General features: G+C 40.9%; 1 protein-coding gene across 3 annotated transcripts in view; it reads right to left on the reverse strand.

Moving 5' to 3' along the window:
- The window catches only part of nkain4 (sodium/potassium transporting ATPase interacting 4), a 65,248-nt gene that overhangs the window by 41,260 nt on the left and 755 nt on the right, over window positions 1-23,233 (reverse strand). The window lies entirely within an intron of this gene.

Below are 23,233 nucleotides of genomic sequence, written 5' to 3' on the forward strand. Positions count from 1 at the left end.
TTTTACATTGGACAAAAAACCCCATTATTCCCACTAACATCTGGCTTTTATCTTGGGAAACTGTATAATTGGCAATTTACTCCTGAGTGACTCTGCAGTAGTCACTGGTATTTACCGTCTCCAACTCCGATTGGCAGTAAAAATGACACCGTGGGTGTACGCGCTATTTTCGCCCCTTTTCAGTGGAGGCAAAGAATTCTTGTCGCCTCTTTTACTCCCTTTTCATACAGGTGTGCTGCTTGGCTTGACTCAGATTGGCTCTCTGTGTCAGCCCAGCGCTGCGGAGGTTATACCGGCTCAAAGGTGTGTATTTACTGATGAAGGGCTTGACCTAGATTGAGGTACTGAACGTTGGATGAACATTTTATTTCCTACAGATTATGTTGTTATTTAAAGACTTTCAATCTGAAGCAGCAAAATCAAGAAATGAAAGCCAAAAGCAAACACGAGTCAGTAACATAAAGCAGATACTGAAAGCACAAACAGCAAAACGGGTGAGAAACTAAACATGACACCACAGAGATTCAATCAGACGTTACTAAAGTATTGAAAGCTGAACACACAGACACTTTTAATAACCTTGTTCTCCTGCACACACACACACAAGTTGAGGCAAACTGCTTACCTAGCAATAGAAAAAGGATCAATCACCTATTTTAGCAGGATTAGCTGTGTTTAAAACACCTGCATGTACGCACCAATTTTGGTATAAAAATGGTATACCTAAGCTCATTGCATGCAAAATTTTGTGCAACAGCAAAACACAAAACAAAGCAATGTGAACCTTTAAGACTGCGAGTCCCTGTTTGCATCAACTCAATTAGCATGCCATTTGGGGGGAAATACAGGGAGGGGATGGGGGCTCATGTGAACCATTTAATTAGAATTCCATTGCCAATCCAATTCCATTCCATTCCCAGTGTGTTTGTGTGAGTGTGTGAGTGTGTGTCTCAGGCAACGATGTGTTTCCTTGTGTGTCGACATGTCATTTCCAGCCAAGCGCTCGAAGATGGATGAGGGAGGGAGGAATCTCGTCTCTGCGGCAGTGATAGGAACGCACCACCAAGCACATTCACGCAAACACACACACACACACACACTCGTTACAAAGCCGTGGCTGCTCTTTTAATGTAATGGAAATGTTACCAGCAACGCGATGAGACATTGTGACAGGCAGGGGAGGGAGATGATCAAATACTGAATGATAATTAAACTTAAAATTAAAATTGAACACTCCTTCGCATAGAGGGCGAGGGCAATAACTCCACAGACGGGGTGTGAAGCGACAAAGGGCGAGGTGAGTGAACTGCGCCCTGGACCATGCATTATCTTACCAAAGTCAGGGCATAGCTCAGAAATTCAAAGATAAAGCTTTCACTCGAGTTGAAAAAGGACAAGAAAGAGAATGAATAAGGGCCAGGAAACAAAATTGAGATAAATGGGGACCATATTATGAAAAAAAAGATGGGTAAAAAAAATAGATAAATTGGGGGATGAGAGAAAATGCTGAGAAAATCACAAGCGACATATGCTAACGTAGGACGACTGAGCTCCCTCCCTTTTAATAACCTCTGTCTATCCCCTGGATTGAATGGCTGAAGGAAATGAATAAAGTCAAAAGAGAGAGTCGTACATCTTCTGGTCGGCTCTGGGTCACGGTTAGAGAGCTCAATAAAACCTGAGCAGGAGATGAGGCGCAGTTAGGCTGCAGTTAAATTGGCTGGGGGACTGACCCTTGTGAATGACCAATATTTGTGGAGTTATTCATCAGTGGTGGTGGCGCATGCCTAGACAAACATCAGACATAATTCCATTTTATGAAGACATAAGGCCTAACATTAAGGATAATAAAGTCCCGTGTCCTGATCCGATCGAATTCAAAGGACAAATGTGTGAGACAGGCAATTTTATACCTGATCAATGATATTAATGAGCACATCTTAATTGCTGATTAGTGTTGGACATAAGCATTAGGTGGGCATCCATCTGGGACCCCAACACGTAAAGACACCTAAAGCTGCAACAGTTCAATGAAATTTTATCCACTTTTACCAGAGCAGAGAAAAAGATGCCTAACTGGCAAAGGAAGACTAAATCTGCCAGTGTGGTCGACAAGTTTTGGAAATTAATTCCTCCATACCTCATACCTTTCCAACATCAGATTATGGAGATGGGGGCTGTGGAATGAGCAAGAGTTTGAACTTTGTGAAGGTTGTGAAATTAATTTTTTCGTGACTTCACACAACGATCGCAGTCACTTCAACACTATGAAAGTCTTCACGCCTTTAAGAACTTGAGACTTACTTTACTAACTCTGATTAAATACTGCACTCAACTTTGATCTGGTATTCATAACTTGAGACTTGACTTAGATTTGGGACAGATGACTTGAAAGAACTAGACTTTTTTAAAAATAAAATATTAGCATTTTTCTTAAGCTTGAGCAGACGTGTTAATAAGCCAATGATAAAACGAGAGAAAATTATGAGAACATTAGGGTAGAGGGTTCAACATTCAACTCAACATTCAACCATGCACATGCATAGTTAGCTAAAAGTAATACACAGAATGTGTTTTATGAACTCCTATGTCCATTTGTCAAGTCAAGGTCTAAAATCAGGTCTTTAAAGGTGCAGTAACTGAATCTGGAAAAAAGATATTTGATTGTTGAGTCTCATCCCAGGTCGTGAAACACTGATGTTTTAGGACAGGGACGACCTGTGATTGGCCACGGTCTCTCGTCACATACCACATTTTCTAAAGCCTGAAAATTTAGCTGAGAGGAGTAGCAATCTAGTTTTCTCTAAGACCACTTGAATTATATTATGCTTAAAGGTTATGTTGCTGAATACACACTGCCTGCCAAAGCTTTATATTGTAGCTTTCTCCACACAATAACATAAGGAAGACTGCAGTTTACATTCTCATGTTATAGAGTTGAGCTCTCAAAATGTCGTCTAGTAATCCCGTTGGAGAAAAGAGAGATCCACAGACTACAAAATCTGTTAAAGAGCTTTTATTCTATTTAGCTGGATGAATGCAAATAGCCTTGGGGTCTTATCTGGGTGTACTTGGTACTGAAAGAATGAAGACATTTTAATTTGTGGGGAAGCTCATTTCCATCTTTTCTTCACCTAATCAGCAAACTAAAATTTGATTCAAGTATTTGGGTTAACTGTAAAATATCTTCGGCATGAATGAGAACTGGATTTGTGACTATTTTTATTTTAAAAAAGAACAATTTTGAGTTTTGTTAGGCATATAAAATATTTTTCTATGATTCGTTTACTTCCCTCTGTTTGTCTAAAGCTACACAAACTGCTCACTTTTATTCAAACAACACACAACACACAAACCATGTCCTCTACACACATGCATTCCTACATGCACCACTGCCCCCGGTACAGGGCAATAGTCATGCTAATGCGCATGAACCTTCATCCATCCAACACACATACTTTAAATTCCTTCATTACACATGGCCATGGACCCCTTCCCTGAAAAATTTCCACCAGTAATGAAATTAAAGAAGTGTACAGGCATGAGGGATGTGTGTGTGTATATAGATACGTGTGTGTGCGTGTGCATGCTCTCCTCTGAGATGCTGTAAGCCTATCACGTTCGCTGCTAACTCAATAATCCGCCAAGATGACAACAATCAATCAAGAACAGAGAGGCCTCTGCCTGCCCAGACACACATGCAGGCGCGCGCACACACACACACAAACACACCCACACACACAATCACACAAACCCATATGGCACAATTAGCCCACAATTCATAGGAAGCAGCTTACTGGAGAGTGGGGCAGAATTTGATCAAAAGATACCAACGCTCTTCCAGGAACAGTTAGCTGGCTACATAACGGCCCGTAAAAGCCTCCCGCCGACCTCCTGCGAGCACAAATGACTCCCTCTAGGGTGACGGAATCTCTTAGTGTGTATTCTGGTTTTGGGTGTGTATATGTGGAGAAGAAGCATGTTGCCCACACATACCACTCCTCCCACCATAAATACTGAGCAATTAGGGGGTGGGTACAGCAGCAGGATGCAACAAGCCCCTCTCTTACCTCGACTGCTTGCCCATCCTTTGTTTGCTCCATCCCTCTCTCTATTCCAGGCTCTCTGAAAACCATCAATTATTGTCTCCTTCAGCCATGTGATACCAGGTTATTAACAGGAATTGTAAACCTCAATCCCACTGCTTCTCTTAGATGATGTTCAAGGGTGGACAATGTGGCTTGTAAATAATATCTCAATATTCCCCCAAAATAACATGCTGTAAATGATCAGATAGTGCAAACATATGATGATATTGCAACAATATTGTACCTATGACTATTGTTGCTTTCACAAAATATGAACACAATGAGATTTTTGATAAATAATCATCAGTAATGTGGATATAATGGCCAAGCTGGTAAAGGAAAATAATAGAACAGCTAGAACAGTGATTTTCAAAGTGGGGGTCCTCAGCAAGCACAAATAAAATGACTATATTCAAAAATTAAATCAACTATCTTTATGTGAACTATTATAAAATATACTTATTATATACGTATATAACATATATACTTTCTGCCAGTCAAGACATCATTCATCATGTCATAAGCTGTCAGTAGCTGCGTTTGCATGGACACTAATATTCCAGTAATAATCAGAATAATAGCCCAATCAGAATAAAAGTACCTCCTGTAAATATCTCAATCAGAAGAAACTGGCTCAACCTGGATGAATCTGAAGGAATCTTCAATTGGTTCAGAACCTTTGATCATTAATAGTAAAATAATAACCATGTAAAAACTTATTCCATTTGCTCCTCCCTGGTTGGAATAATTATTTTCTTTCTGGATATGACTGCCCCATGTAGGGCTAACTTCCAGGAGGGACATAAACATGCTGGTAGCAAAACAGAACTGGTCAGTAGTGGCTACAACCTTGAAAGATTTAAAGACACTATTACAGCTCTCGGGGTAAAATGTGGGCGCATTTTAAAAATTACCAGATGGAAACACTTTCTCTTCTTCTTTGTTTACTGGTGGTTAGCAAACGGGAACCACTTCTCCTTGTGTGATATTTCTGGCAGAGTAGATGTTTCACAGCAGGCACGACCGATATGCGCATGTCAGAAAAGTTGTATTTTGATTAATGCTTTGAGGCATGTAAACACATGTTTCATCAGCCTAAAGCTACTGTGATTTGGGGAGCCTTTACATGGAAAGGTTTGAGAACCTCTGAGCTAAAAAGTCTGGTAAGTTACTTCACTTTATCATAATGCAGCCTTTATAACCAGGAAAAGACAATATAATGTAATAATAATGATGATAATAATAATATGTAGTCTCTGCGTAACTATATCCAAAATCTCAGACGATATCTAGTCTCATATCATGATATCGATATAGTATTGATATATTGCCCAGCCCTTATGATGTTAGTTTGTCCATATTCTGTTTCTAGAAGTGTGCAAATACAGAAGAGTAAAATACACACAAGTGGACACAACCCAAATTGAGAATATCAAAGTCCCAAAGCATTTCAATCATCACCACTTTCTTTGACATGCCATGAAGGAGAGGAGAGCAAAGTGAGCTCCACATAAAAGAGTGATGAGAGGATCAGAGTGAACGTGTCTGAGTGGGAAAGAGCGTTTGATCCGCATCATTTGATAGCTAATTAAGATGTGCGTGTGAGCTCGAGATAAGTGGCTGAAATGCATGAAAAACAGTTTGCTTTGCCTTTGTGTCCAACTGGGAATTGAAACAGAAAACAAAACATCTGGCAGGCTGGCTTGACAGTTGTTTGATTAATAAGTCATAGGTGCTGTCACAAGTTAGTGACGTGCGGTAGTTGGACACACTTCTGATGAGGCGCTGGGTGTGAAAGGGAGAGAGGACACGATGGGATGATGTCGACCACACCCCAAAGCGAGAGGACGGAGGTGACTGATGACTCTCTCATTTTCACCTTAGCCTCTGGATACTATAAATCACATCGGTGTTTCTCTCTCTGTGTATGCCCTCTGTGAAACGTCCTCTGATAACACGTTACTGAATGTGTCATCAGGATCTGTGGCTTTGAAAAGCAGGTCTGCGTGTGTGTGTGTCTGAGAGCCCGTTCTGTATGACTTGAGGCTGCATGAGTCAGTCGCCTCTATGTTCAAGCGTATAAGTTTGACTCACACAGCGAGGCAGGAGGACGACATTGAGGAGTGGCAGGAGATGTGAGGGGCAAAGTACCGAGAGTTCACGTTATCTCCTGTTGTTTTTTATTCTTTTTATCTCATTGGCTTCGCTAATGGGTTGTTTTTACTTAGACATACAAATGCAAGCCAAGCCCAATAAAACGAAAAGATTCAGATGGGCAATTTGTACGCAATATCCAAATTACCAGTTCAGTTTCATAAGCCTATCACACTCCAACTGGCAGACATGGTTTACTGCCTGCTGGGAGTCACTGGGAGAGACTGCCAGGGCAAAACATGGCACATTATAAACAGCCAAGCAGCGCCTGATTCATGACTTGCCTCTCTTACCGTCTTTCTCTTCACATAGTTTGACATGGAACAGTTGTTTTGATTTTCCTCACAAATATGATAATTACCTTGTAGAAGTTGTATGGGAGGTTGCGTGGCTCTGTAAATCAGCAGCTCCAAAGTTAGCTGTTGAGATCCCCCAGGGACAACACAACACAAATCTGACAGGTTGGGAGATGGTTAACAAGATAGAAAATCAGAAAAAACATCTGCTGCACAAAGTCTGGTTAATTTTTCAGACTTTCTTCTTTACATTTTTGTTATGAACTACTTGATAAATAGACCTCTTCAGGGCTCTAAACAGAATTAAGATAAAACAAACTGATAAAGAACAGATGAGGAGAGAATTGCCCTGTGGATGAACTGCTGAAAAGCTGTAGAGATATCAAAGGCCTTCACAGGTTCACTCGGTTCTAAAGAACCTAGACTTGACCCGAGTTCTGAGTCAGACGGGGTTTAAGTTATACTTAGTCTAATCAGGTCACTCAGGGTTTACTGTCACAGCTCCTGGGTTTGCTTGTAGCTATTTCTAATGCTGATTGGACCCGAATGGATTTGAGTATGCTCTGTATCAGCTATGATCAGGTAGTATACATCATTTAAATGTATATATTTATTTTCATAAGCAAAGGGAGCATAACCCTAACCCTAACCTTTAAGGGAGATGCTTGGTTACAATTCAATTGTGTTGCATTGTTTATTCGCAATTGTTTTGTTAGCTTAGCTTCCTCAGTATAGCTAGGCAGCTTCAAGCTTAAAGGACATGTGGTGCGGAGAGGAGGACACTTTTAAACCCAGCATGGTGATGTATGTCAGATGCTTGCCTGGCAGGGATGTGGGAGTTAATCTGCCTTAGGCTTCCTCCAAGACATATGTAACCAGCGTTGAGGGGTTGCATGTACATGGCTTCATTTTAAGTGGCCCCTGCCCAAAAAGGTTGGGAACCATTGCTCTAACTATCAATCAACAATTGAGCTCAGAAAGCCGAGAAAAAAAGAGGATAGAGCATCTGTCTCACAGGAAATTTATAGAGCATGGTACCACCACATTGCGTGGTGAGTGCACTTTGCTATTTTTTGCTAATAGGAAAAGCTGTTTTAGGACTACGCACATACTCACAGAGCTGGTGCTATTTTAAGTAACTTCCATCCTGAGTGAAATTAAAACAACTGCTCTATCCTATGTCTAAATAAAGAGAACAGCAGACACAGATATGGGCCATGAATCAGAGTCTGGCAGGAGTTTTTTGGGTTTTTTTTTTTAATGTGCCATGCTTTGCCCTGGCTTGTCTTTACTCCGTGACTCCCAGCAGGCAGTAAAGTACTTCTCAAAAACTTTCCCCAATCCAATTTTTCACCTCTCGCCTGGGTAAAGTCATTATACTCTGGTGCCTGCCTGGTCCTTGTGTAACTAATGGTGCCAATCTCAGTATGTGTGTGATGGCTGTATGTGTGTGGCTTTCACTGGGAACATGGAGGGTTGGATAGATAGATAGCCCTTGGTGGTGCCTGGTCTAGCAGAGCTGAGACAGGGATTAAGAGGTAGGGTGCCTTCATAAGCCACTTTCTTCTTCCCTGTTTGAAATATGGTCTGCACAGTGACACACAGCGGCTAGTCCCTTTGTACTTCACTAAGTACCACTTGTTTTAGGTAGCGGTACTAAACAGACACTGAGTGAAGTGCACACTGAAGCTCTGTGTTTTTTTGCAAAGTGACTATTGAAAGCCTATTAATGAAAGAGCTCTTTATTTAAGATGAAATATGTTAAAACTTCCAGTGCTCTTAGTGCTAATAACATGCTAATCTCTCGGTGCTATTGGGAACACACAAAACACAAATCCGTCCCAGTGAAAGAAACGTGATAAAAGCCAGTGCTTTGAACCGAGTCTCCCTCTGGACGCTGGCAATCTACTTTAAACTTGTGGTTTGTTATGTTGCAATGTTCTCTCAGTTACTGTGGCTCACTTTAAGATTAAACTGTTAACATTTTCTCCACTGGAGTCCACAGTTGTTTTCAGCTCAGTACAGTTGAGTTTAGTTCATTTGAGCTTGATCAGTTCAGTTAGATGAAGCTCTCCCTTCTCTGTACTCAGTCCATGTTCCCACCAATTGAGAGTTCATGCCCTGTCTGGTCTGTCGACTGGCCTTGTTAGTGGTTAAAGTTGTCCCACTTGAAGACCCTCTGATCTCATCTCTATCTGTCCATCTCCCTCTCCACAGACAAATCAATACTTAAAGGGACAGTTTGGATTTTTTTTTTTGAAGACTTACCTACAGTCAGTGTATTATTTACAGTTCATGGAGGCATGCATGTCCCCTTTTCGGGGAAGCAGCTGGAGTACTGGTGTAGGAAGCTAAACTATACACTGATGTGGACAGGGTCAACAGCAAAATGTATTTTAGCCACCCAAACAAATATTTGGAATATTTTCACAGCTTTACCTCGCCATAAGACAGATGTTCCTGATAGGCAACCACAGTTATATAAGCCAAATATCACTCTAAAGCACTCAGACTCTTGACATAAACAGTAATTTAGCCTCCAGAACACTGGAGTTGCTCATACATAATTAATCAGTTAGTCTGTTAGTGTCATTGTGTGACTTAAGTTAATCTAAACTAAGCTTTTAAAACACTTACATCAGACAATAACATAAAGAAAGTAACCCATCAAGGCAGCAGTAGACCAGGAACTCCCCGTTTCCTGTGAGTTAAAATGACTGTTTTTGCTAACAGAGGCTGGTTGCTTTGAAGAGCACTATTTGACTTTTATAATAGCAGTCTCCTGTTGGAAAAGGTCTGGTAGCAAGATATAGTGAGCAAAATCATTTAAATGTAGCGTACGCTTAAACTACATTTTTTAAGTAAGTCTTTTTTTTTTTTTTTAGATGGTTAAAATCTGTTTTGCTGCTGACCCTGTCCACAGCAGTACTTTGTTTAGCTTCCTATACTGGTACTCCTGCTGGTTGTACAAACTTGGGGCATGCTGACCAACATATACTGTAGGTAATACACTGACTATGGATAACTATCTTATACAGTCCCACTTCAAAAAATCAGAACTATCCCTTTAATATGTTACAATCCCAGTTTATCTCACTATAAGAGGACATAAAAATGCTGTGAAGGAAGACATTCTGGGTCTAAACTTAGGTAATGTTTGCCACTGAGTGCTTTGCAAACTTCGTTTTGGAATTAGCCTCTCAACTAGAAATAACACATGCATGGATGTCTTTTAGCATTAAAGTTTCATGCTGCAGAGTGTGAAGATGAAATATTTTTAAACTGTGAGAGAGAAATAAAACAAGTCAATTTTATTTTTATCATATCGCTGAAAAAGCCACGGGCCTTTCAGCATGTTACGGTGGGAAATTGGAGGTGTAAATTAGAAAATTAACAGTGGCAAAATTCTATTTCGCTTCTTCAGTTTCGGGGTCTTTGTACAGTGCATGTTGGTACACTGTCACAGCTTTCTGAGACATTTGACTAGAACAGAGCCATCGTTAATGATATTAGTAACACCTGTGCTTCAGCTGCTGTGACAAGTCAAAACGTCTCCTGTGAAAAAGCCCGCTGAGCACAAAAACACTCGATGAGAGGGGAAACAAAAACGGTAGAAGGTGTTGTGAAAGCTCAGAGGAAAGCTGCTTTATATTTTTAGTCAGTATATTACAGCATCTAACCACAGTGTATTCAAAATTAACAGCATATATTTCATTTAAAAATAAAATAATAGATTAGACGACATTTAAATAATCCCCTCAGTGTAAATTATGTATCTGCATATGCTCATATGCAAAGCAAATGTGCCACTGCCTTTAAAGTACATCAACTAACTAAGCTGAGTAAGACTTTGCTGTGTTAACAATGTTGATCAGAGGATGAAGATCAGAGAGGGTCATTAATGCTCTGTGAATGAATGTGGCCATGAATTCCAACAAAGGTAATATTAACCATGGCAACAGCGGCGCATGCAGGTGTCGCAGCTGGTGGCTCCTTCAAAACTTCAAATTTCTCCTTTAATCTGTTTTTTTTTTTTAACTTTACTGCATTCCAGAGCATCACATCATCTTACTGCAAAAATACTAACATTTTAAACAGTTTTAAAGTTTGTTCACAGATTCTCATTTATGCTACAGGATCTCATTTACACATGAGACTCATAATAAGATGTTAACACCACTGCAATGTCTCCTTCTCTCTGTCTCTACTGTTACTATATTTAGTTAAACTCTCAGGATGTCTTTTTGGAACTAATAGCATTAATTGTAAAGATTCACACATCACATTGTCTTGTATTGCATTACATCAAATCGTATCGTACCGAACCATTGGCCATTTAAAAATTTTAAGATATCAAATCAGTCTCAGTCAGTGAGATACACACCCCTACTGTGTATGTTATGTGTGTTGGATGAAGAGACTACAACTCTGTGTTGTAATGATCAATAAATTATCCTGATATCTTGATCAAGTCTTGTTTGTATGATAGTCATAGCAAATCTTTACCAAGAGGGAACATAACAGTTAACCTCCCTCAGCTGCTGAACCGCTTTCATTCTCACTTTCCCAATAACAGCAGTCTGCACAAAACTGACTCGACAGCACTTTCAGGATTTTAGCACAAAAAAATCAACATGCTGACTTGATGATGAAGCAAGGTTCGCAGCGATATGACCTAAATTCATACTCTGTGACAGCAAACATCCTTCCTCACACGGCTGGTATCTCTTGTAAAACGCTTATCTCGCTCAGTCTCTCTTCCTCCCTTTATCTCTCTTCCTCCACTTTGCCGTCAGCCAGTGTTTCTTTTAAGTTTATCTGCAAAGGTGGCAGCAAATGTTTGGATTATTAGAGGCTAATTTAGACTTTGCTGCATCAACTTGAAGAGGAATGCAGCAGCAGCGCTGGTTGTTATGATTTCAGCCTCAACCCAAGGGATTAATGTCACTTGTGAGGTTTTGTCTCCTTTTCTTCTGGTTCCAAATTCGTTGTTTGTTGTGTGGGTGTCATATGGAAAATGAGAGATGAGACAGCAGACTGCACCACACACAGATACTTTGATTTCTCCGAGGAACTGACAGAAGAAAAGCAGGACAAGAATACAGTGCTGGATAAAACCCAAACACGCTAACAATGGATAGGATGGAAGGAAACTGACGAAATGAGAACAGCTTTAAACCATCCAATCCCCTCTCCCTTTCTGCCTCCCCATGTCCCAGATCTAACAAAAACTGTTTAGGTTTCGCCCCAATTAACAAGTAGGCAATTTAGCTGCGACAGAGGAAATTCTCATCAAGACTACGCAGTCAAGAACGGCAAACAGCTGTCAGCAGTTTGTACCCTCCAGCTCCACTTTCCATAATTGAGTCAGTAATGTTGCTCTTTTCATCATAATACCATCACTCTTAATCTTTCATCCACCAGTAGACGAAGTTATGCTGTGTGTGTCCACGCCATCCAACCGTCTGATCACACAACACAATTAGAGCAAAAACATCCGTGAAGTCATCAGCCGCTTGTAAAACAAGGACCGAATGCCCAAAACAGTAGGAGGATCTGAGTGAGATGAATATGCTTTGCAGCCATTCAACTGAATGTGATCTGTCAAGATAGTCATCCCAGCTGTGGTGCTCCCAAAGCAATTTATTCGATGCCACACTATAACAAATGACACCGCTGGAACCGTTGGAATGGAAAGAGAGAAATGGGCTTGCAAATAGCTCTACTTTTATCTCCATTATGGCTTAATATTGCAGTGTCACTGATGTGGAACACACACAGACACGCTCACACGAGCCTGCGCATGGATGGGTACATGTGCACACGCTCACATTTGCCTGCCCAAGGTTTTTCGCTCTGACCACATAATTAATGGTGTGTTAAATTGAAGACATTAAAATGGTGAACAGTTGTAAAAGGGGCCACCAGGGACAAAGAGGAGACGTTTTTTTTCCCCAAGAACACACATATTATTATAAACCAACATGCGCACAGCAAGGGCGGTGACTCCAAACTCTGGGGAAGGTCGAGAAACAAGACGAAGGTCAGCACCTCTTCTCAATTAGCATAAAATGTGGCTGGTTTAATCAATGTTTTAACAAGGAACCTCAGAAAACATAAAATACAGGGTTACTAAACATTTTTCTAGCACATTACAGCTGTGGTAAACAACATTTTAAGATATGTTCACACTGGAGACAATCATATTTTTGTTGTTTTATTTATTATTAATTTAATAATCTTTTTTTTAACTCAAATTTGACTCAGGTCTGATTTTTTCATACCAGTGTAAACAGCACAAATCACATGAAATCTCATATTTTCAGTCGGATCTTGGCCCCTTTCATATGTATACTGTGATGTCATGAGAGGCTGTGTCATAGAGGGGAGATATAGCCTCTTGCAATGGCTGCAGCAAGGACTACAACCCATCATGGCATCCACTAAAGGACTACAAACCCCATAATCACAAGGGCAGTCAGTGCAAAGGTTGCTGTCTAGCTGAACCAGATGAGCTGATTGCCCCAGTGAGGGTGCAGAGACTGGAGTGGGAAGTGTGTATGAAGGAGAGACAGCTCTGAGACAAACAGAGAGGAACAGAGAGGGACTTTTAAAAAAATGACAAATCATGACCCAGTTTACAACGGACCTTGTCAATAAATCTTGGGAAGACTTAATAAACGTTCCTGACCATTTTTATTGCCCTCACCTTATCTTGACACATGTTATTGAAAACATATGTATGTATAAATGGGATATAAATGCTGACTGATGAGTTAACAGGCCATCTCATTGTTTTTATTCCCTCTCATCAGGAAAACCATGTAGAAGATTTTAGCCTACTTTAAAAACACAAAATAAGTGCATTTAGGCAGGATGTACAGGCTCACATTTTTTCATCTCATCAGTAAAACAATATACACATTTTATATGCCTTATAAAAAGTGTGCTGCATATATAAATCTTAAATTTACAGAATTTCTCCAATAGTCTTTTATTTATTTGCTGACCCAAATAGAATGACCTTCCTGTGGGCCACGACCCAGTCTTAGGGAATGACTGCTATTAACAACCTGGCTGAGTCAATATCCAACCTATTTATTTCTTTATGTAAAAAGCAAACTATTCCGTCAGGTAACAATTTATCAAGAACGTAATGCAATGCAATTTTAAGCATTTTTCATACCATCTTCAAGGATTTTCAGCACCCAAACAAACCTCTAAAATAAGAACATTTCAAATTAAGTTGGCTCCAAGCAAAAAACCCATATCTGACTAATGCTATGTTGCATTATGGGTGGGTCGTTTTTGTGGTGAAGTTAAAGGCTACATATGTAAGTAGAGCTATCTTTAGAGTGACAGTTGTCCTGAGAGCAGGATGTGTTCTGAACCCCGTCTTCTATGCAGCCCAACCCCCCCAAGGGTCCTCTACCAGCACTCGTCTCTCTCCTCAGCACGCTAACTCAGATTTGCGTCATACATTCCAATGTTTCTTTTTGACAGGTTGTGTTTTTTTTATTTCCTGCAGGCTCTTCACCATCTTATTGTGTACATAAAGGTTTCCGTGGTAACAGTGCGCCAGAAAGAGGGAGAAAGAAGAAAAAGAGAGGGAGAAGGAAAGCTAAAACAGAGATCTCAGGTCTCCAGGGTCATGCTCATAATTGGCCCAGAGTGAGAGGTCGAAGCACCACCCATCCCCCTTTTCTTTCTCCGTTTCTCTCCACCTTTCCATCTGCATCTCCCCTAACTCTCCAGTGGCTCTGGCCCTGCTGATAAATCAGATGGTAATCAATAATTCAAACATATTCACAGCAAGGGGAGAAAATGGGAAAGAGGATGGGGGGGACGGGGAGTAAAAAAAAAACAGGAGAAGGAGATAACACAAAGCCTGGTTGTGTTTCAACAAAGGATACACATTAGGGGTGGAGCATGAACACTCATTACACATTCAAGCAGTGCTTCCCATCCCCTAGCACCCAGGTTGCATTGGGCTCTCAGGTGAGAGGATGATGACACACTGGAGGGAGCTCCAAAAGTCTGGGGTGTGAGAGTGAATTTATTATGCAGTCACCTTGCTTCATGACCTACAATACACACACACATGCACACACATTTTCTCCAACACTGTAGACTGCTGTTTAATCAACTTTTTTCGATGGGGTTGGTACTTTTAGCTAAGGCCAGGCAGGACTTGTCATCGTCCGCTCTTCTGTGGATGAGGGCTTTTCAGGCAGCGCAATCAACACAGCCTGGGTCAAGACCACAATCAGCACTGAACGCCAGGGGTCCATTTGACAGTGCACACAAAGCCCTCCCACATACACACACCGACTGTACCTAATTATGGCAACCTGCGTGGCCTTCAAAATGAAAAGGATAATGGCCCAGAGATAATGTAAGACAAGATTAAAACCTTCACTTCTGAAACCACATGATCTTCTGTGGCCCATGATCACACAGTGCTAGAGCCCTCTGACCTCCATCTCTCACTTTCACGTCTCTGGAAATAACACAAATAAGCCACCACACCAACCTTCCTTCGAACGAGTGGAAAATTATATGTACGGTTTCAGGCTGGCTGATTTTGTGTGTTGAAAAATGATCTGAGTCTTTAAAAGCCGAGAGCTTTTTAGCAGCGCTGGAGTGGTTTTCTCCATTCTATGAACACAAGTTTATTATCAATCATATCAATCATGACAGAAACTTGAATTAACTTAAATAAACTTCTTAATGACAAGTAACAACATTTCTAAAAATGACCACACCCTCTCAAACTCTAATGTCTTGGTCACACTACTTGTTTCAGAGTCATCAGATCGCTGTACTGTTGACATTACACAACTCTGCCTTGTAATTATGAACTTCAGAGTTGTTTGCACGCTACATGACTGTTCGGAGACAGTGGGTCACAAATGGAACCCCAAAGGAATCTGCCTCTAAACTACGTTTTGTCATGAAAACACAGACAAGAAGTGCCATTAGATTATTAATACTGAAGCATCAGAATGCAGCATGTTACTGTTGTAGCTGTTGGAGGTGGAGTCTGAACCACTTTCTAACGACTACTGCTACTTTATAATTACTTTTTGCTATTTTTTTTCTACATTTGGGATGTGGTTTATCTGGCTCCTGCTCCAGTCCTCTACCGTCTCTCCTTCTTGACTCTTGCTCCCCCAGCACATGTCTGCTGCTATGCTATGCTCTCATTGGCTACAGGCTGCACTGCTCCCTAAACTGACCTGTCCTCAATACAACCAGATATTAAGCCTGCTCGATTTGCAAGCGCCAGCAAAATGCTAATTTGCCTCTGATCTGCGGGCTTTTGTTGGAGATCCCCAAAACCTAAAATCAGGGCTACAGTCCTGTAGTCTGAGCTTGGCATAAGCCGCTGAACCATTTCAGCCAGGAGACTTCAGCAGACTGGACCACATGACTGTGTAAACTGCCAAGACGGTGCCTTGGGGACCCAGAGTAATATATGTGGCTTCCAGACTAGGAAATAAATGGGTTCCTATTAATTCAACATAGATTTCATTGCTTCATATTATTTATTTAGTTGCCTCAACTGCAGTAAATGTAAGCTAGCCTAGTTTCTATTAGTAATGTTGTCCAAATTACATGTTAATTAAAATTGGCTCATACTTGATTTTTTTTTAAATAGCCCCTTTCTGAACATGCTTTATAAAAACATCAGCAACCACTGTTGTTTTGAATGCTGTTGCATTTTTTTTTAAGTCAAGAAGGTTTATGAGGCTAGTTTATGCTAACATTTTGCTTCATTGTGTTGATCCATGCTCACTGACTTTCATATAATTGACTATATGTTGCCTTAGGCTTAGTGAAGTTGATTACAAACCCCACCCTGAGTCCACATCTGATGAATACAGTCATCATTGTGTAAAACCTGTATTTTAATAGTGATAACCCTGCACACAGACTGGTGATACTCCACGTTAATCTACTTTAGAAAATAAGAAATTGACTGAGAAGCCAAAACATACAGTTAATTGCTGTTGGCATCTGTTGGCATTTGGCGAATGCACCTAGTTTACTGGGAAGCCCATCTCTGTACACAGCAACCTGTGTCTAACACAAACAGACACCACATTTAGTATCTGCATGGGTAATTCAGACAGGAATGCTATCTTATTCTGACGCCATCTGTGCAAGGCGAGCCAAAGCAAATAGTAAAAAGAAATGTGTTTCTGCTCAGAATGATATGAATCAGAGTCCACAGAGGCTTCATGAGAGCTTAATAGCAGGCCCGGAGAGGCGAGGGCGAAGAGAAAGAAAACGAGAGATAAAAGAGCTGTGACCATCCACTCTGTTCCCGCTGGCCTAACTCCTCCATCAACCTGGCAGTGCCAAGGAAATACAGTTCATTATCATTGATCACACTCACACGGACACTCTAAAGAAGTTACACACATACACTCAACAAAAACACCCACCAAAAGAGATTCCCTAAACAGATGTTCGCAGCAGCTGTAACTGATGAAATTGAAATCTTCCAGCTCTTGCCAAGAACAGCTTTCATATTTCACTGGTTACCGTGTTTTGATGTATCACCTCTCCTGGGAAACTGGCAAGACAGACCAGGATTATACAGTAGCAGTAACTCTCACATTCAGGTCTGCTGGCCTGATAGCATGCAATGTTTTATTGCCATGCAATTTGCCCCAGCTGCTGTAATTATTCTTAATTACAGCTGTGTGATGCATTAATATCAAAGCTATAGGCCAAGAAGACGGTGTGTGTGTGTGTCTGTCAGCACACATCTGCATGTGGATTGGTGAGTTGGGAGACAGACATCCAGCATCTCTAAGCTCATGAATATTCAACAGGAAATTTGAATGTTAGTGCAGCCATAAAGCAAATAAGTTAGCAGTGGAGGCAGGAAAAAACAGCCCAAATCCTTTGTAATGTGTGGGAGATGACGTGATGCCTGCCAAGGGATAATGTCATGCCTTTAGAGATAACACTCTTCAGGAGGAGGCGCTCTGCTTCTCCGCTAAAACTTTCTTGGAAGCACTTTGGTTGAACTCTTTTTTTTTTTTCTTTTTTGGTTGAAGTCTTTTTCTCTGAAGCCTTCACTACAAAGTTAGTATATTCTCTAGCTATGTCATCAAAAGAGTGGAGGAAAAGTGGGCAGTGTGATGCAAGATATTACACACATACACTCTCACATAGTGCTTGTGAGTAGTCTGATTATAGTTTTTTAAAGGGATAGTTCAGGTTATTCGATGTGGGGTTGTATGAAGTCTATTTCTTAATAGTCAGTGTACAAGATAACGTAGATGTGAGGAGAGGAGCACAAGTAATGAGCACAATGAACTGCTTTGCATGGGATCAGTAACAAAATATATTTTACCCATTTAAAAAGGTCCACTTAAAAAAATAAATAGCAGTTTAAGTGAACAGTATGTTTAGAATATTTTCACTGCTTTACCTTGTTATCACACAGCCTTTTCTGATGGGAAACCACTGTTATATGTGCCAAATATTGCTCTCAACACATGTCTCTGTTGGTTTCTTTCTTTCAACCAAGACAGCAATAGACTAGCAACTCTCTGTTTTCTGTGAGGTAAAATTACTGATCTTGCCTATGGAGTTTGGTTGGTTTGGAGAGAGCGATATTTGGCTTATGTAATAGGGGTGCACCGATCGACCAGCCAGAGACAGGAACTGGATAGTTTTCAGCATGACTGACTCTGACCGGTGACTGGCCACTCAGCATCACATATCTGATTCTGTACCAGTCAAATTCACACACATGCTCCACATGATGTGAGCATTATGTGGTTTGTTTACATCTGCTTCCACAAGATCCCGTGAAATCACATTTCCTATGAGATCCTGCAATATTGTGTTCCCCTCTGGTACATAATCTTAATATAATAATATAATAAGGCCTGACTGTAACTTGGAGCCCTTTTGGAGAAAATGTAAAAAAAAAAAATAATAGTCAGTGTTTTATTATGAACATCCCATTTATTTTTCTTTAAAGAAAAGTAAAAAAAAAAAAAAAAGTTTGCATATTCTGTCAATTATAGTTCTTAAAAAGAATCTGCCAAAATCAGAATCAGCAGGTCAAACCTTTTAAAAAAACAATATAATTGGCTAAGAAAATTCCAATTAGTGAATCTCCATAATAAAACAGTGGTTTTGCATCATTGAAGATGGTCAAACTGGAAAGTAAAGCTATGAAAATATTATAAATATAGCATACTCTTAAACTGCTGTTGAGTTTTTGAGGTAGACCTTTATTTAAGTTGCTAAAATACCTTTTGTTGCTGACCTGTCTGCAGCAGTACATTGCTTAGCCTACGTGCTGGTCCTCCTCTCTCCTTCTCTGGACTGCTGACTGACATCTATTATTGCTAATAACAACACAGATTATCAATAATCACCTCATACAAACCAATTTCAAATGATCCAAACTACCCCTTTAAGGGGTAAGTGTAAGAATGTTATATGAGGCAAAAGCTTCTCTGTGGATCACTTCAATGAAAGCCCCAGATGAGACCATTCACTGTGACAACACGAACTCCTTTTTCCTCCCTTTGCTTGTGATCAAATAAAACCCCTTCCAGCTCTTTCCTTCATTTCTCTCATCTCGTCAGAGGCCCACAAAGCTGCACATCCTCCCCTCACACACACAAAGGCTGTAATCTTTCCCCAACACTAGACCTACTAACCTATAACTCACAGTTCAGAATGCGCAGCTGTGTCTGTGGGTGTGTCTGAGTGTGACGGCGGGTGCATGAAATAGTGTCTGTGTCTCGGTCAGGTTGCATCCGTCAGAGCCGGCAGCTCAGTTATGGCCAGGCATTTTCAGGGTCAATGTTCTGATCCGAGCTCATTACCCTTGTTCAGTGTGATTATGTGTGTGTGTGTGTGTGTGTGTGTGTGTGTGTGTGTGTGTGTGTGTGTGTGTGTGTGTGTGCGTGCGTGTGCCTGACTGTCTGCCCTTTCCCTGGAAAACCACCATGACCAATGAAAGGGCCCTCCATCATCAATCAACCACCGTCCACAGATTAACCATCAGCTTCATTCAGAGCAACGTCCCTCTTCATGGCCAGTCGCTGACATTCACAACATGTCTGGATCAGGTCCCGTATCTGACCAATCGAAACGCTTCTACAGCAGGTCAGCTTTAGGTCAACACCTCAAACAACCAACCCGTTGAGACAAAAACGAGCTTGCTTGTGTCTCGGAGTACAAACAAATCATTAGACAGACAGGGCTTCCTGCCAACGTTTGCCATTCTCTGGGGCTGATCGGGGTTCTGACAACGATCCAGCCCTACTGTCTGGAATAGTTAGGCTGCAGAGGGAAGAGGGAACAGAGGCGTTTCGATCAATACAGGCTCATTATCTGTTGCCTTCTGTCCCAGAGAGATGAGTCCCTCCGCTCAGCCTGTTGATGAGGAAAGCGCACCACAATTCAATTAAGGGATGGCCGAGATGCCAAAAGAGGTTTGATCAAAGCACTCTGCCTGGCTAATTAGCACACATAGCAGTTCACAAGGGCTATTTTTACATCTGAGGAGCAGAGTATGTTGTTTTGTTAATGGTAGTTTTACCCTGTAATGGACTGGGAATAACCTGGCTCATTGTCAATGCATAGGTTTCAGCCAGGGGAGAGTGAGGGCCCCTTGTGCTGCTCCACACACATGCGCACATGTATATTCATGTGAACATGCACACTTATACACACCCGCACACACCTACAACCCGATGACCTTTTCAGAAAGGTCATACAGGGTTTAATGCGACCCCTCTTTGTAGGTTAAAGTCATCAGAAGTGTGCAGGTGTGTGTGTGTAAGTGTGTGCTTCTGCAGACAGGAAGTGTCAGGTCATCCAGAAATAGTGCCAGGGGAAAATAAAGCTGTTTCCAGCAGTCTTCAGGGACTTTTTAGGCAGCCCGCTGACAGCTTTATAAACCTCTTAACAAATGGTCGACCTCTTTCTCTCTAATGAGGCAAAGAGGTCCGAAGTCTGGGAAGGGAAAACAGGTGTGTCCCTCAAGGTGGGTTCACAGCTCTCCGAGTTTGTGTTTGTGTGTGTGTTAGTGTTTGTGTGTGTCATCAGACAGCAAAACCTGGGAGCACTACTGAGGGCACTGAGACCTAAAACATACAGACACAGGCAGACTATCTAATGTCCACATCTACTTATTCCTTACTTTCTAGTGAATTTCTAGAGCTAAAATCTGACACATACACAGGTGTTACCCACAAACACACTCCAGCCCTTCATTAATTTTGAAAGTGAAATGGGGAAGGGGCAGTAGGTGACCGAGGTCAAAGGTGGTAGGAAGTCATTTAAATGTCAGAAAGAAAGAACTGCAGCAAACTCATCTTAAAGCAATTCTAGAGAAAGAGTTTTGAGTCTCATGCTCAGATCATCAAATTATCAACATTTTGGATTGGTGGCTCAAAGATGATTAATTGGTGAGTCCCATTCCCAGGTCGTCAAATACTTAGAGCAGAAGTCTTTATTCTTTATTTCTTTCACATTCATTTATGTCCAGTTTTATCAAACCACTTGAATTACACTATGCACTGTGCATGATTTGACATTAACCATCCATATTTCATGTAGGCTGGCCATGGCCATCAAGATTTATTCCCATACTGAATCTCTGCAAGCTTTCACCAACACAATGTTAAGGGTTCCACAAACATCCCAATGCCCTTGTGCTTTTTAATTCAACATTCTGCATAGAGGACAAACAGTACTCATTGCCGGCTAGCTACCAATATGTCACGGCTACTGAAGTATGGGTTTACTAAGTCTACTCAAACTGCTTGAATAGGAGGACTATGTAAAATTCAGGAATGGATGAAAGCAGGAGTTTAAGCTCTGTGGTGTGCACCGCTAGTTTCCTTTACTAGCTGAGAAGTCTAGGTGCCTTCAGGAAGCACCATATCACAGTGTCATAATTAAGGAAGGCTGAGTTATGTTTCATTAAATTGCCCCTTCAGTATTGTGTCTACATAGGTTTACATTTGGGCCACCAAAAATGTAATTTGGTGGCCCCTGGGACCTGCACTTAAAAATATATGCATCTATCCCTGTTAAAGGTTGTTATGGAACTTTTTAAAAAAATACACCAGAATAAACTATCTACCACAACTTTAATCTTTTCCTTCTCAAAACCCTTTTAAACTCAGGCAGCAGTTCATTTTTAACACAGGTTAACAGGTTCCTGTATATGTAAGTGTATAAACTTGAGACGGTGTGTCACTACCCAAGCTGCAGCCAGAAACCTGTAACTCTGAGGGAGAACTCTGAAGTCTTGAGATGTTGACAATTGTTATTTCTTAGTTATTAGTGGTATGAGACATTCTTTTTCACCACAGTTAAGGCTGATATCAGCTGCCACTTCCAATCATACGCTTTCTTTTTCTTCTATGTGCCATATTTCTTTGTTTCTTGATTCCCTCATGCATGACACAATATATCAGAACTTTCCTATGTGATTCTTTGTCTCGACAAGATTTTATTGCTCCCTTAGCTGTTAAAAGTGACATTTACTCGGGGGGCTTGTGGTGTGAGCAGAGCGAGCCTGGTTTTAATACCACCATAAATAACCTTGTCACACGCTGTCAAGTAAACTCTACTCAGGGATAGTGGCAAAGGCAAGCTGTCCTGTGACTCAATGGGGAAGCATCATCTGAGCTACCATCAGTAAAATGTCAAGATCACTGATCAGAAACTGAAATGCTCCAACGAGCTATGAGTCTCAGCATCCGCTATGTTTTGTGGATCACTACTTCCAAAGATAATTTGCTTGATGTACAAATTCCTTAAATCAAAATATCACGGAGGATCTGTATAATATTAGCAGATGTCTTAGACGTTTTCTGAAGTGTTCATTTCTGGTGTGACCACCATTTGAACCAATCACAGGAAGGAGACCATTGTATTTTCATTTCGCTGGCAAAAAAAAGTGTTTTCTCTTCCTGTTTTGGTGACTAGAAGCACGCTTATTACCCAAATGTATGCTGGTAGGGGACAGACCTCAACTCACAATGGAATGAGAAATGCATCATTAAATTATTAATACCCACTGTCTTATGAGACATATGCACAGTCTGCCAATATGCATCAACATGAACATGAACATAAACTGACGGTGCTCCATAATACATGATATCCACACAGAAATTGGGCCATTTTCTTGTGTTTTTACCTGCCGACTGTATGACCAATAATCCATCAACACTTCTACCACATGACTTTTCCAAACCTTTTAAGTTTTGCCTTTGTGAACAACTGGATCAGCTGGAACATTGAGACAATGTATCATCCTCACATTGGTTTGAATCAGGGACCAGACCACTAGGTGTAAACGTACCCTGAAATATGCATAGACTTCAACAAATAACTGACTCCACACATAGAACTCTATGAAGGTGTGGTGCCCTATGACTATCAGTCCTCGACCCAGCTGTCCTATCTAATGATGGCAATACATGCCCAAAAGTACTTTCAAAAAGAACTTTATGATGGTGACATTGGGTGTGTTTGAGTACATAGTCAGTCACCATAACAATATTCAGGAGAGCAAATCCATAAATTTATTGATGCACTTTCATCATGCATCACACAGCATGTAGTTAGCCCAATACTGTCCATCACCAGTGTGCCACTACTTGAGGCTGTTAGTATTGAGAGGAGCTGACT

Source organism: Lutjanus erythropterus, chromosome 6 (genome assembly GCF_056507025.1).
Source record: "Lutjanus erythropterus isolate fLutEry1 chromosome 6, fLutEry1.hap2, whole genome shotgun sequence".
In the NCBI taxonomy this organism is placed as follows: Eukaryota; Metazoa; Chordata; class Actinopteri; order Lutjaniformes; family Lutjanidae; genus Lutjanus; species Lutjanus erythropterus.